Source organism: Cylas formicarius, unplaced genomic scaffold, assembly GCF_029955315.1.
Source record: "Cylas formicarius isolate icCylForm1 unplaced genomic scaffold, icCylForm1.1 PGA_scaffold_1__22_contigs__length_36826433, whole genome shotgun sequence".
Classification (NCBI taxonomy): domain Eukaryota; kingdom Metazoa; phylum Arthropoda; class Insecta; order Coleoptera; family Brentidae; genus Cylas; species Cylas formicarius.
Genome location: NW_026844264.1, coordinates 7,206,264 through 7,222,848, shown reverse-complemented (window position 1 = coordinate 7,222,848; position 16,585 = coordinate 7,206,264).

Sequence of the window (16,585 nt, the reverse complement as noted above, 5' to 3'; positions counted from 1 at the left end):
AAATAACAAAAATTGCAAAAGAGTCAGTGGCGTACGTCTCTTTGACAACATTATTCGTTAAGATATTTGCCGTGGCGGCACTGGGTTTCACAATTTTAATCTGGTTAAAGCAAAATTTTGCCCCTTATCATTATCGGTGCCAACTTTAAACAAAATCGATCCAAAAATACTTAACGTATCTTAAAAAATCTGTTTTTTAATATATGTGTTCTGTTAATATGAACTTTTCTTCTTATTTTCAAAATATGAGCGTCGGCTACTGTTTTTTGAAACACTCTCTATAGAGACCCCTCTTGTTCTGTTAAGACAAGAACTTTTGCGCGGTCATTTAAAATCTCCCTTTCAACCAATAAGACCTTACGGCGTTAAAGATTCAACGTGGCTGTTGACAGTTTGCCAATTCGACAGTTTTCAGTTTAGATGTGGATGTGCTTGCAACCATATCATCTGATAAGTTGCATAGCTGTATACTGAATAATATAACAGGTGGTTAGTGATATTTCCTTAAAAAATGATTTTTCTGTACATGCCTCCAAATTTTCAAAGTTATAAATATAAAAATACATAAAAAATATTTAGAAATATATTTTGATATGTAGTCTTTATTAGAGAAAATGGTAGAAAAGCTGATTTCGATTAGAATTTGATCAAAATTCAGTTGGAAAAGGGTAGTTTCACTAATTTTTTGTATTTTTTCTTCAAATATCCTCTTTAAAGCTATCGTTCGAGCCAGAACATAAAGTTTTAGGTTTATAACTAAAATTGAGTGAAGTTTGATCGAAACCGACTTTTGTCAATAAGCATTTTTGAAGCTAATTATAACGTCTACACCGGTAAAAAAAGGAGCTTCAAGAAAAAGAAAATCTTGCCATTGAAAAAGAAAAAAGAATAAACGAGAAAAAAAAACGGAGAGAGCTGAAAAACCAAAGGAAACTTAACGAACAGAAAAATAAAACTCGGAAAAGCATGACGAAAGAAAGAGTGAATGTGAAGCTATATTGTGTCCGCGATGTGAAGAGATCTACCAAGATCCACCAACGGAGGAGTGGATTCAATATTCGTTCTGCCAGCTATGGTGGCATGAGGCGTGCAGTAATTTTGATGGAATAAATGACTTTGTCTGTGACTTCTGTTAATTCTGACATGTTGGGTAGGATGACGAATTTGCATTTTTTTTTAAACTATACATTTTAAATATTTTGAGCTTACTGGATGTAACGATACTGTTTATTTTTGATAAGGAAGTTCCTAAGATTTTGTTATGAGAAAGTTTGGTGAGAATTTATAATAAATAACCAATAATATATATGTTTTTTCTTAACCTCGTCATCTTACCCGGTTTTCCCCTACGTTTACTGCAAGTTTGAGGTATCATTTCCATTATAAGAACTGGTGAAAAAGTTGATTTTAACTAGAATTGTAACCCAAGCCTGAACCCGTATTGGGACTGGTCAATTTATCACTTCTTAATTGACCGGTGAAATTCGATCAAAATGTCCAATTTACCTATAACCCCCTTCAAGGAATACCCGAATACGATAGCTAGCAATTCGGGGAATCCCAATAAAAAAATTACTCCATTTAGTTCTCAGAAAGACGGGATATTGATGCACAATATAAATAAATATACATTTCATTGCATTTTTAAAATCATCTTGAATATATCACGAATGGCGATATTTCTTGTCCATGTACAAATGTGACACTGGTGCAGCTAGTGCTTATCCCTACCAAATACGAATAATGTTATTTCTAAGTTACTGAGAAAAAAATAATTTTTCAATGTACCATGAATAATTAAAAACTATCAGCATAACTAACATAAAAGGTTTGTCGAAACACGTAGAATCTATAATCAAAACCAAATACAGGGTAGTTAAAAAAATAATACTTTTCAAGCCATACTTTGGTGGTGAGTCCTATTTAATCATAAATATTTTTAGAGAGTTTTTTATGCCCCTACCATACATATCATTTTGCCTCTAATATTACCAGGGAGGCGAAAACTCCATCGCCGGGACACCCAGTTCATTTAATAAACAAATAAATAGTTCTCCAGGATATTGAAATGAAAAAATAATGGGAATGGGACAAAAATTCTAACATCGTGCAAAATTTTATCATTTAAATTAGAAAAAAATAATAATAAATTACCCAAAAGTAAACGATTTTCTATGGGCCCGATTTCAGATGTATTCGTCAACAATTAAATAAAGGGCGCGACATAAAGTAATTGAGAAACGGACGGGGTGTAAAATACAAATGGCAGTAAAAATGTCTTTATTGACAGACAGATTTGTTATGTTTGGTCAGGTTACGTGCGTAACGAAAGGATTTTCTACCGACGACTGATTGAGGCAGAGGAAGTTTGTCTTCGCATTGTACTTTTACCGGTTTTCGCTGTCCCATTGTGACGAATCCGGAAGCATCTGTGTTGAAACACAAACATTGAGTTTTCGGCAGCCTGAATAGTACGTTTTCCGCCAATGACCGAATGTCTCAACTTGATTCAAAGCGGTATCAACCCGTTAATTTTTTGATGATTCCATGATTTGACTTCAAATTGAAATAAATAATGAATGTCGAGCTGTTTAGTCTGTGAAATAAGCTTTTACTTTTTACAAAACTTCTGGATTCCTCCTGCGTCGGTTTTTGCTAAGTCGAAATTGCTGACGTTTCGCCAATCATCTTGACTGAAACTGACTCGTATTTTACTCTGTACCTGCTTATATATTGTTTGAGGGGGGCGGAGCTAAATGAGGGGCATAAACATCGTCTCGGATGACTGATCCCCAAATTGGTGACAGGTAGAGACCTGAGTTGCGATTAACATTGTTGTTTATAGATTTCTATAGACTCTCTGTTTAGGCCCCTCATTTAGCTCTTGAGCTTAAATACGTTCAAACGACTGAAGAGACATCTCGTACTAAAGATGCAATACTGCGATACATTCTATAGATGGTTTAGATATATTGGCAACATTTCCATTAAGTTGGGGCGCTTCTTCTCCTCTTTCAAAATATTGTATTTATTGAAAACAACTAACACCTTAACAAAACATTTTTGCTAGGAATGTTCGTCTATATATGTCGGGCAGTCTGACCTCACTACGAATACAGTTGCACAATGTCCAATTTAATAAATTTAATTGCGAAGTTACAATTCCAAATCATCTTTTGCGAATGATAATAATATAATAATAATATATTTACAAAAATACAAACAAACCCACTAAAGAAATCTCTTGAGCGTGGCCAGCGTTAATTAATATATTATATGTTTCACAAACTTGTAACACACTTAATAATCTATATCACCACCAACAATCAACCATAGGATTAAAATTATTACTTAACCAACATAGTTTGTCTTAAATTCCAGTCGATATAAATAATATAATAATTTAGAAAACAAGTTCAAATCATCAGTTAAATCAATTATTTGAAAAATAAATTAGTTGCAGTTATGCACCATTTTTTTAAAAAAAAAATTTATATATTGACTCACAAATACATATGTCGAGAATCTATGAAATCGTGAATAAGTTTACGTGGTTTTTCAGTTATCCAAAGTTTACATTTTTTTAAAAATAAATTTAAAGAATTTAATTTTTTAATATCTTCAGGTAGGCAGTTATAGAATTTTGGAGCAATTATGTGTGGCGTCTTGATGCTATAGTCATCTCAGGAACTGGCAGTTTATATTTGTTGAGTTTCTTCCTTGTATTGTATTCATGGTCGATTTTTTCAAGGGTTTGTTGATTTTTGTGTTGACGTATTAACAGATTCTGGCAGAATATTTGACGCGGATCGAGAACTTTTGCCAAATCATATAATTCTGGTTTTGGGAAGAGGACTGTTTTCTTGTAGATTACGTTTTAGTATCCATTCTTAAATTTTTTCCTAATATGGGTTTCAAAAATTACATTTAATTGTGCCTCGTTTAAAATCGATACCATAAACTTGAATCTGACTAAAAGTGCCCTAATCTTTTTCATCCAACTGAACATCCTTCTTTAGGTGACTATCTAGATATCTACCTAGATACTTTATATATTGTTTGAATTTTATTTGGACAATTTTGTGACTGATAGTAAATCTTAATCTTAGTGGACAACACACTATCACTCGAATTTAATAAAGTACTGTTCAGTGATTAATTTAAGTTCTGTTCAGTTTACTGTATTGTAAATAACTGTGGTGTCATCAGCAAAACTCACAACCCGTATAGGGCCAAGTACAGTTCCTTGCGGTACTTCATATTTTGTCAATTGGAATTGAATTTATTATTTTCGATTATTTGAATAACTTTGTAATAACTGGTATTGAATGCCTCTAAAGCCACTATCGTGCAGACAAGCTAAAAGTTGTTCGTGGTCGACCGTGTCGAATGCTTTCGCCAGATCAAGAAATATACACAGTGATGGAGTTTTTTTTGTTTATACATTTGTTTATGTTAGCGACTAATTCAACTACTGCATCCTCTGTCGACCTTTCTCTGAAACCATACTGATTTTGCGACAAAATATTATACTTTTACCTTCTTCTATTTTAATATTCTTTCAAATATTTTCTTAAAACTTGAAGCCAGTGAAATCGGTCTGTAATTCGTCACACAATCGCTACATCAATTTTTAGAAAGCTTTCTTAAGAATTGTCGGAAACAGTTCTTCAGAAAACGATTTGTTTATTAAGTTTGTAAGGGGAGACAGAATCAAGTCTTCGACCAACTTTAATTGTCGATTGCTTAGTACGTCCGCTTATTAACATCAGGCCATGTATTTCCACCTGAACTAACTATTTGATATTAAATACTTCAGATAAGGGTAGAAATTCTGGTTTTACTAGAAATTATGGTTGAAAGCGCTTAACTAAAATATGTCGATCAAATTGTCCAACATATTCTAGATGATGTTTCGGGCATCAATGGGAGCTACACTGATGGCAAGTCTTCACTGTTCTAGTCATATTGACGAGGCCATTAATAAAGCTTTCTAGATACTTGTGCTTCCTCATCCCGAGTACGCCTATTGTGCATGCATGCATGCATTCAGTTAGTCGAGCGTACATTTCGGAGAATTTCTATGATGACCTTTTTATTTTCTTTTTTATTGTTTAAAACTCTAGTCGCCCGAGATGCATCAATTTTGCGATATTTACTGTCCCTATATTGTCTAATAAAGGCAATCGACCGTTGGTGGTAGTTTCCCATGCTGGTCCGTTTCATCCATTTCTTATTTTTACCTCCTTATTGTAAACGGTCGGTTGTTGTTTCGGACAGGTGTCGACCGTGCAAGCACGGACCGTTTGTCGGCATCGGTCGACGTAGTTTGACGCGTCTGGTCTTAAATAGAAAAGAAATTAGGCAAGTCGGAAGTGACAATTTGCGACGGACGCGGCCCGTGAAGGTTATACGTGCTTCTTCAATGGAAACGAACCGGGACAGAGAATTTATTTTATATCGGCGGTGGATTCGATGGGGCGGGGTGGCACCAATAAAAATGTGATAAAAGTCATATCCGTTACAGATTAGACTAGGGTCCATGCTTTTTACAACTACCTCACGGCAATGCTGTGAAAGCTTCCATAAACTGCTCCACCAAGGGAGTTACGAGAAATGAGCCATTTAAAATAATCCTGCAGGGGTTCCTTGATAAATGACGATCTAATAAACTTTTATCTTCTATCGGCAAAACTAAAACGTATTTTGGATTTGACGAATCTTCCATCTCCAAAGATCTTCGTGATGCATTATTTTCTTCCTTGAAAGAAATCAGCTCCGGAGTACACAGGAGAGTATTTTCTGTTTTTTATTTTAGATGTGCAGAAGGTTTCAAAAAGTGGCCTTATTATTTAATTAATTTTAGTACACTTCTCAAATACTCTAGTAATCACAGACTGAGACTAAATTCAGTTATAAGAGGACGTACTGTGATTGGAGCACAGAAGCAAAGGTTACAGATGGTAATCGATCACAATTTAACAATGAATGGGCTGACTCTGTAGTTACATTACAAATTATAAATCTTTATAAAATATGCAGTATACACTTAGTGAAGAACTTGAAACGAATTTTAATCGTAATTTAATAACTAGAAGTTTTACAATCACAACAACAAAATAACATATCAAAAAAGGTTCATGAATTCTACATATCAATAGAGAGTCAATGATCTATAGGAGGCAGAACTGGAGTCTTTAGTCGAAGACGCCACTCAAATTTATGTTATGTTATTTATACTCTACGGTATTAGATCTAAGGATGTGTTTTAGCTGCCGTTTAGAGGTGACGGTCCACTTGTGTGTATGCAGAGAGACTTTAACGAGTTCAATTTTGAGATTAGTAGTATTTTTAAAAAATTAAATGCAGTTTAAAATTCGTGCAATGTTGACTTTTTTACCATATTGTATCGCTAGTGTATAAGAACCCAGGCAACACTCGATCAACAATTTTCAATAAATAAACGTTTGTTCAACCATATTTTTTTTAGTTAGTTTTATTAGTCTCAGGTTTTGGTGTATTAAATAATAAAGATAATTATGCTAAAATAAGTTTTCAGAGAGACGCTTTTATTTATAAAACCAAACGATTTAGGTTTACATCAATCGAAAGGGAGTTTAAATTGCTCTTAAAATATGTGATAATATACAGGGCGTTTTGTATCTGGTACGGTACCATGGATAATGTAGAACCAATTTTGATATTAAGGAATTCTGTTCGATACCTCCCTATGGTAGCTCCAAAATTTTAACTTTCTATTGGCTCCAGCTATGTTGTAGTCGGAAAAATGAATAAAATGAATTTTCTCGAAAACTACTGAAGATATTGAAGAAGCATTAGCGGAACTGAAAATGCTAAAATATACATGGTGTCGCATTTAAAATTTCAGTGTTGTTGCTACTTTTTGGAAGAAGCGGCAACGTCGAGGCGTTAAAAATATTGTCAGAACAATCCAATGTACCGTTCACAGTAAACGTCTAAGGTACCTAAGGTAATATCAACTGTAAAACACCCTATATATTGCATCATAAACATTATTAATTAATTATGTATTAATATGTCATATTCCAAATATATAAGTTGATATAAATATATAAGTTGATTGGGCCGATATTTTATCATTTATAGATGGTTGACTCCTTACCATAAATATGTGGTATAAACCAAAATTAATAGTTTTTGAAACTAATTGGTGTTGAATCTTTTGGTTCATAATTTTCGATTCTTTTAATTTTGTAAAATGGCGAAGCTTTTGACAATAATTAAATAAAGGCTGATTAAAACGTGAAAATTCCCTGGATTCAGTGAAAGGATTTCCGTTCAAAATACTCATTTTCAATTTATTTCAGGTTAAACTATAGGATGCGTTTTTTTTTTCAAAGTATTTTGCTTATTGCAGTAAAAAAATTAGAGAGAGAATCTCTTCCTAACATGAAGGGAACCAAAATAATTAAAATACAAAAAATAAGTCTTTTGTTATTCTTCGATCGAATACCACATTCTACACTTCAACTAGACGGCGTATGTGAAAGTAAAAGGTGTCTCAGACTGTAATTAATTGTACGTATTTACGGCTAAGGGAATCTACGTATTATATCCGCTTCCGTTTTAACTATCACAATTGGTTTCCGGCTGGTTTCGCAGACAATTCCTAAACTACGTGTAGGAAGAAGGACGACCTGAGACCGCCCCTAGCGCCGGACGTTCTTGTTTAGGGTTTCCGGAGCTTTTTCTCAAAATTGGCTCATTCACGTCGAGCTTAATTGGTCAATATGTGTCTCTCGATATCCTGGGTACGTTTGTTTGAAGGTTGTAGACTTTGACCGGGTGCCATTTAGCATTTCGAAATACTTTTCTCACTATTTTGATCCTGTTTTTAAACTTCATGTTAAATAATGAAAAAAAATCTAAGTATGATAAAGAAACCGGTACCCTTCTATGACAGTTAGCTGAGGTGTTGTTTATATGGGTAGGTAATAAGAAGACGAAAAAAAATAAAGTTTTTTCTACTCCCTACTCTAAAATATCCAATAATATGTCACTTTAAAGTCGTCAGCTTTCTTTCATTTTTAACCTGTTCCAATGTAAAGATTCACTTCCTTGCCAAAAATCAATCACCATAATCTGACAAATGCTGAAATGATAATTCGTAAATTCTGATGCAACAAACTGACGTACGTCTTGATTTTGCCCATTACAAGTTTTCATTTTCTAGGTTCCAAAATGTAGAACAAAAAATTGCTAATAGTTAGATATCGACCTATTATTTATTGGCTGAAAATGAGGGAACCTCGAGTTTTGTCGGAATTATTTTATTATTTTGCCATATAAGAATTGTTTAAAATCAGCAATATCAATTTAATTTTGCACGTAAGTAAATATCCATAGCTAAGTCAGAATTAGGCCATTAGATGAAATATTCAAAAGATTTTCATGTTTTTCTCGAAATCACTTTATAAGGACCGAAGATTTGATATTCATTCTCCAAAATATCTCTATTTCTATAATGTTAAAGTTCAGCATTGGGATATTATTTGCATTGTTCTCAGATATCCTATAAAGGGTTATTCATGCCATACAGGAACTAATATTATCGCCACAATAAGGTAAATAAAAGGTAAATCATCATCATCAAAAGGGCGCCAAAAACTATAATTCGCTGTAGGTAATAATCTCTAGGTCATCTTAGTATCATTTGATGGGTAATTAAAAAGAGCATTCTCTATTAAGTTAAAAAAATTGTTTAAATCTTATATGTTAATGTTAATTATCTACTGTAAATTCCGCATAGTATTATGTATCTGAGAAATTAAAATTAGGATTACCTTTTCATACAACAAACAATGTTTTAAAAAATTAAATTTGAAGGGAGTTTTTAATTCTTTTTTGACAACTTGCACAATATGAAAGTAATTTTAAAAAGTAATCGTAATAGGACTTCACTTATCACATTTGACAGCTTATATTTGGAACATTCTGAACATGAGGTTGTAAATATTAAAGTTTTTTCTTCTTGAGGTTTAAATTTCCCAGTTCAATATTATAAAATGAAAGTTTGAACCGTATTCTTATCGACAAAGCAAAAAAAAAGCGGTCTGTATTGTCACCTGGTGAGCATTTGGCGACAGACGTTCGTAACATAAATGTCAAGTGGATTCGTGTGTGGGCTGTCGAAGGTATTGATGTTTGGAAATTTAACGGATGTTCTGACCCACGTCGGAGGTCTCCAACGTGAGAGTATACGTAGTGTTACAAATTCGAGATTAGTTATTTAGGTTCTTAGAAATTGATTTTTTGCCTCCAAAAGTACGCGTTTTACCAAACAATGAAAGATAAGGAGAAAAAAATAATATAATAAATAGAAGCAAAAGACTGCGAGTTTTTAAACGTCAATGGTTATCTGCTTTATTGCTTATTTTCGATGTTCGCTATCCTACTCAAATTATTTTTGGCAATTTTTAATGATGTTCGTCTATCTGGGTACTGCATAAGAAATTTGGCGAGTTTGGAAATAGACAATGGTGTCAGATATCATTTTATGGAAATGCAAATAGATTTAAATTCGAAACGGACCACAACTGAAAATAAATGAGGCAGTGAAAGATTTAGGAACTCTTTGATTTTCATCTGAATATTAGTGCTCGCTTAGAACATCTGGCCGTTAAGGCTAATAGGATGTTACGCTTTACTCTTAGGAATGGTAGGAATTTGTCTTTGAAAGCGGTAAAGTCAGTCTATATTGGGCTTGTCAGATCGCGGCTTATATTTCGCCCACAAGACAATGCAGGAAAAATGTCAACATAAATTTCTAAAATGTTTTAATCATGCGCTTAACAAAATAACAATTAGAAATTATTTACATAGTATTTGGTAGCCTTACATAAGCCTAAAATAAATTATAGAGAAATTAAATTATAAAAAATTGTAAAGGCAAATTCAAAAATGAGTGTCCGAAAACCTTCCTTATTTTAATTTAGCCTGTATTCACAGAGTGTGGTAAGGTATACACGACAAACATTTTTTGAATTACTTCTGATTTTCTGGGAATTTCACTGTTGCTTGACCTAAGACTAAGATGTTAAGAAAATGAGAGAAACTAATTTATATACTAGATGGTTTGGAACTGATTTGATAATAGTATATTATGCAGCAAGCGTGATTAAAGGGATCTTAATCACGAGTTTATTCGGTACGAGCGGAGCGATGAGTGACTTATAGCATATTATGCAACAAGTGTGGTAAACGGCCTTTGAGAGCCCGGTTTATTTGTCATGAGCAGATTGAGTGTTTAATAAACGAGTGACTTAAAGAGAAGGGAGAAGAAAAATGTGTTTAGTGTTACCGTTGTTATGTGAATTATATACAACTAAAGTTAAATTGCTAACTTGAATAATGTATTAATTTGAACTATTAAAATAACATTTAAAATATTATTCATAGATTTATTATAACGTCCAAGATAATGATAGATATATACATATATAGGTATTGAACTGAGGTGGCTTTTACTTGATGAAAATCCATGATATATAGGTATTCTAAAAGCTCCCAAACTATTGCTGGAATTTTATATTTTTCATTTTTGGTTTTAAAGAGGTTACTAATGGAACGGAAGCTACTAGGTTTTTTATTTATAAATAATTAATAATAATATTATAGTCATGCTATGATATTATTACATTTCATATTATACATCTTCCCCCTCTTCTATCTATACAGTGTTTCCCTTTACTAATAAAATTACATTAAACGAAATCAAAAATAAAAATATTTTTGCGATGGTGCTATCGATGAAGTAATCAGGATAAAATATTTTCTCCTCTTCTATGCTGGACTGTTTTTGCCAGTTCTCTGGCGTCACTACCTCCGTGTTGTGTCCAAAATCAAACTAGTCGATAATTTCTTGATTTCTCCAAGATATGTAGTCCATCCACATATCCATAAGTACTGCTACTAATACTCTTCAAAAACACCAGAATTCTATCTAGGGTGGCTATTTTAATATAGCTTGTCTTCACTCTACATCCATTTGTTGACAGATATTTAGCACTTTTAGATTTGGAGGTTGTATTTGCTGTTTTTTGCATACTTTTTCGTCATTAAGAAATACTTTCATAAGACTGCTTTAGAAACGTCATTTTATTACGTTGTTTGCTAATGTTATATTTATTTTGTTTTCATTTCCGATTGTAAATAATAAACAAAACTCTAAGACTTTGGGGTGCTCCAAAAGTTAATCATCGGTGACGTCGCCCTATCGTGTATGCGGTTCCTATGATTCACTCTCGCGGGAACGTTACCATTTGTCGTGTGTGGGTTGTCGAATACGAGTCCTGACTTCCGACCATTAACATTTAATCGATCCCGTGTAAAAACTACCTACCCGCATACAATATCCATAAAACAATAAATAACGTTCAGTCATTTGAACTGTTAACAATCTGACCCTTTCTATAGTCAACATAGTGGTGAGAATAGGGGTTCAATCCGGAATATTTTAATAAACATAATATTAAATCGCAGTAAGCGAGATTTAGAAGAAAAATGTAGTGCTCTCCGTCTTATAACTGACATTCTTAAAAATAGCGCTTGAGCGTCACATGTTCTAAGCCAGGCCTAAAATATCTGGACTCAACTTTCGCTGAGCAGCAATCAGCTATAAAAAAAATTGATTTATTTAATCTTCCCAAATGGAGAGTCATAAGAATTTGTGAGGAAATAAAAGAAAGAAAGATTTTTTTTGCTCATTTTCCCCTAGAATGAAGAGCAAAACAATGGAATAAATATAATGATTAAAAGAATTAAATTTTCTGAGAAATTCAAAAAATTCTTAATAAAACAAGTGCTTTTGCTGGCATGACCGGATGTGATATGACCCTGTTCTTATGTAATTTATGATGATAGGAAATTAAAAATGATAAAAGATTTTTTATATTCTAATAATTAAAAGGAAACTATATGGATGAAAGAGGCGATATGACGAAATATACAAAGAACTGATTACTCTAAGCCACGTACCTACTCTAGCAGGAAAATTATGATGGTTAAGGTGTGGAAATGTAGGTAGAGAATAAGTATTGTCAAGAATAAGAGGGAAGTGTAGATTATGCAAGCAAGTGAAGGAAACCATCGAGCTTATGTTGTGAAAGTGTGAGAAATTGAAAGAAATATTTTTACTTTTTCTTGTGTATTATAATTATTATTGTTACACATATTTTAAAGCTATGTAATAAAATGTATTAGTTTGTTTTGTGGCTAAAAATCAATAAATGATGCTAACTAATTTTTTTTTTTTAAACAATAACATATCTGAATGTCTGAATAAAATGCTATCCCAAAGCCAGATTCAAATCATCTTTTACAATTGACAAAATTTGCGCTACTTCACCCTCATTTCGAAATTGCACGCATCACACATTTAATGGGAAATCCCCTAAATGATATCAACAAAATCTAATGTCTGGGACTTGATTTTCATAGAAATAACATAATAGTAAAAAAGCTCATGAATATCATTTACCGTTACCGTTACCGAGTTACATGAATTTAAAAAAGACGTTTTTGCTTTGGAATATTTTGTTTTTAAGAAAATATTTCCAAAGCACATTTTTACTGGAAATGTAATAGTTTAAGAACTATCTTTTTCTATGCTATATATAGCATATATACTATGTTATATATTAACAGCAAATTAATTTTTTCATATAATTTTGAAGAATCAAAAAAAATTAAATCTACGTTTCCAAAAATATAGTAGTACTCTATATATATTTGTTTCTATTCCCGTCTGTAAAATACCTAATTACCCACCGATCTAGAGTGCGAGAAGCGTCACTTTACCACGTCAGTTTCGTTTCCCATAAATCCGAGCCACTTCGGACATTTTCGGGATTTTACCGCACGGATTTGGAAGCAATCGGATGTTTTCGGAGATATTTCCCAGGCTTTGAATTTTGACGTTTGTCAAATTTTAAGAGTTACTAAAAATAAATCCTACAACGGCAACACGCAATTTAAAGGCACTAACAGCACTAGGCCAGAACTAACGTGAGATGAACTTTACATGCCACACGGTACCAGAAAAATGCACGACCTTGAACGTAGATTTTGCCAATGGTTTCTAAAAAAAATTACCGGAATACAACAGCCAAAATCACAATTTTTTGGCAACTATTTTTTTTTGTATTAGGTAGTATGATCGCACCGACCAAAGCCTAGTTCTTGTTGCCAAGTCCAAAACTACTATTTTTTCTAAGAAGACTCTAGCCAAATATCAAGTGTACTGAATTTTTGAAAAGGAAATTTCAAGTACTTCTCAATGATTAAAAAATGCGCAGTGTGTCCCATATTAAATGTGTTTTTTTTTAAATAAACAATTAGTTTTACTAACATTACACGCCTTTGAATTCAGCATAAAAATGTGCTTTGGAAATGGTTCCATAGAAATACCAAATTTTCCATAATGAAGCAGTTACAGCGACAGATTTGCGGTTCCTACCATTCCTATTCGGATGTACAGGATGGCCACTACCTTATCTCAGAAACCATAGGGGATGGAGTTAAAAGTTACATATAAAAGTTAATTGGTGTATTACAAACCTTTAATTTATTTTAATGTTGTATATACAGGGTGTTTCATTTTTTGTTGGCGAATATTAACTTTCTTATTTTAAACCTTGCATATTATCTCATTTTTGAATTCTATACAAAATTTTGGACATATTTTGTGTATAACCTCTTATACCTATGTCTAACCGTTTTTGAACTTTTTTTTAAATGAAAACTACCCATCTTTAGAATCTTGTCATATTCAGCATTAAACATTAAGACAATTTTATTTAAGGTTGTATATGTCTAATATCTTTACTTTTTGAAATATTTGCTTTTAAACAATTGTCAATAAGTTCAGTTAGTGTGAGGTGGCTATGACGGCGTTTGAACAAAACAAGTGCTGCCACTATGATTTACCAGTTCATAGTTGACCATAATCTTGCCAATGCGCTTATGATGAAAGGTCATGTAAATGTATGTATGTATTATTTATACAGAATAAGACCAAGGATATGTCTAGAATTTTGTATAGAATTCAGAAATATACCAGGTGTTCCATTTAAAATAAGAAAGTTGATATTTGCCCACGAAAAATAAAACACTCTGTATATAGAACATTCAAATAAATTAAGATTTATAATACCCCAATTAACATTTGTATGTAACTTTTGGCTCCACCCCCTACAGTTTCTGAGATAAACGACCCGCCCTATACATATATACAGATACATAAGTTTTCATTTAATTCCCGGAGAAAGGGAAGTTTCCCTTGAAAGGGTTAATTGTTAATGTTTTAAAGAATCAATTTCAATCAACCTTAACTTTCTGCTAGTTATTTTTGTTGGTTACAGCATAATCCCTGACAAGTTCAAACCTGCTATTCCAAAGGCGTCCTCTTAATCGACTATAATATCCAGTTGGCGGCGAGCCGAACGAAACCTAAAAGTCGTCAACGGCTTAAAATTAATAATCGGAGCCCGGGTTAACCTTGATCGCCATGATAAACGTTTTCCGGCGTTTGCTCGTCTTCTTTTTAAGATCCCGACGACGATCCGGATTTTCGATAGATACCCGTAAATTAGGAACCGGATGCACTTAATAGATTGGCACATGAACCATTCTGTTCCGTGCGCGATAATCGTTTTCCTGTTTTCGTTAATTGGGACTACAGTAGCGTTTTCGGGAAGGATGTGAAAGATTTAGGTGCTGTAGATCTTAATTGGTGTAAATGTTTGAAGATGTAACGCCGTTATGGATATTGGTTAATTTATTTGCTTTGCTAATGGATCTTCCAATAATACTCCTATCTCATATAACAATTGCGATCTTTTGTCTTTGAAGCAAGCGGATTTATGAGAGAAGAAATAACCTTGTCCTAGTTTTTTGGAATGTTTTGCAGTAATTATAAAAAGAGCAATGCGAAACCTTTCTTTTTATAATACGCAACAGTAATCAACCTACTCCAGTTTACTTCAAATTGCTTTGTTTCTTTAGTACAATCAACTCTAGTCTTATTATGCGGGTCGAAAGGTCGCTGACAATGTGAATCAGATAATACCAAAATGTTGCGCAATTATCTAATTATCTAAAAATTATTTTACGTAGTGTTGCGATAGCCACATAACATTAATTTTTGTTTGGTTTGGTTTTTGGGTAAAAAGTTACCAAAGTAAAACAATTTATATTGTTTATATTGGTAAGATAATTAAGACTAAACTGAATTTATTTATTACTAACAGTTCATTTTTCATTCGATAATGCTGTATACTATTATGATAATTTAAGTTTTGTTTTTTATATCACATTTATTTCATTCCTATTTTATAAATTTTTTTTTCTTAATCTTGTCTTCCTATTTGCGCTAGAGCAGAAAATCCAAGACTACCATAATATCAAACTTTAAAGTGAATACTGCATATACGCTTGAAGTGTTATTTATGAGAAAAAATTATGAGGATTTAGAGGTGGAACAAGGCATATGAGGTTAGCGTAAAAAATTCCCAGCCTGACATAGATGCAGCTCCAGTAGTAGGTTGCCAAAAAAAAGTCTTGCGTCAAATAGTTTTTTATTGACAGCATTTTAAACAAGACGTGTCCGAAAAAATGTCGCAAATAACGCAAATTGAGTATAGAGCAGTCATAAAGTTTTTGAGAAAAGAAGGGTTAGCACCTAAAATTATTAAAGAAAGGCTGGATGGTGTGTACGGCCAAACTTCTCCTTCGCATTCTGTAGTGAAAGTATGGGCAAAAAGTTTTCGAATGGGACAGGAATCCCTCGAAGATGATTCAAGACCTGGTCGACCAGTGGATGTCACAACGGAAGATATTGTTGCGATTGTGGAAGAGGTGGTATTGAGTAATCGACGTTTAAAGGTCAAGGAAATCTCAGAAATTACTAAGCTTTCTGATACATAAGGTTAGTGCAAGATGGGTTCCTAAAAACCTTTCGGCTATTTAAAAACAACACCGTGTCGAGTGTCTTTTTTGGAACTCTTTGGGTCGGAACCGAAAAAGAATCAATATAGTGGCGTCGTAAGGGTGAAGCACCTCCAGACAATTCAGAGCCTTCCAGTCAACAAAAAAGTTGATGGCCACCATCTTTTGGGATTGTGAAGGAATTCTTTTGATAGATTTTAAAGAAACTAATACCACTGTGAATGGTAAATTATTATTACATTACTACATTATTAAATAAATTGCGAGACTGCATACGTGGAAAACGTCGTGGAAAACTGACCAGAGGCGTGCGTCTTTTGTCCATACTGCTGGTGTTGTACAAGCTGCCACTTTAGAGTGTGGGTTCCAACAGATAGATTATCCTCCCTATAGTCCAGATATGGTACCTAGCGACTATTATTTGTTTGGATATTTGAAAAAGAACTTACGTGGACGGCGGTTTAACGACGAAATTAAGTTGAAAAGAGGCTGTTTTAGCTCATTTTGCAGACAAACCAAAAGAATATTTTTTTAAAGGGATTGAGTTGTTAATAAAGAGATGTAATGAGTGTATTGAAGTTAAGGGGGATTATATTGA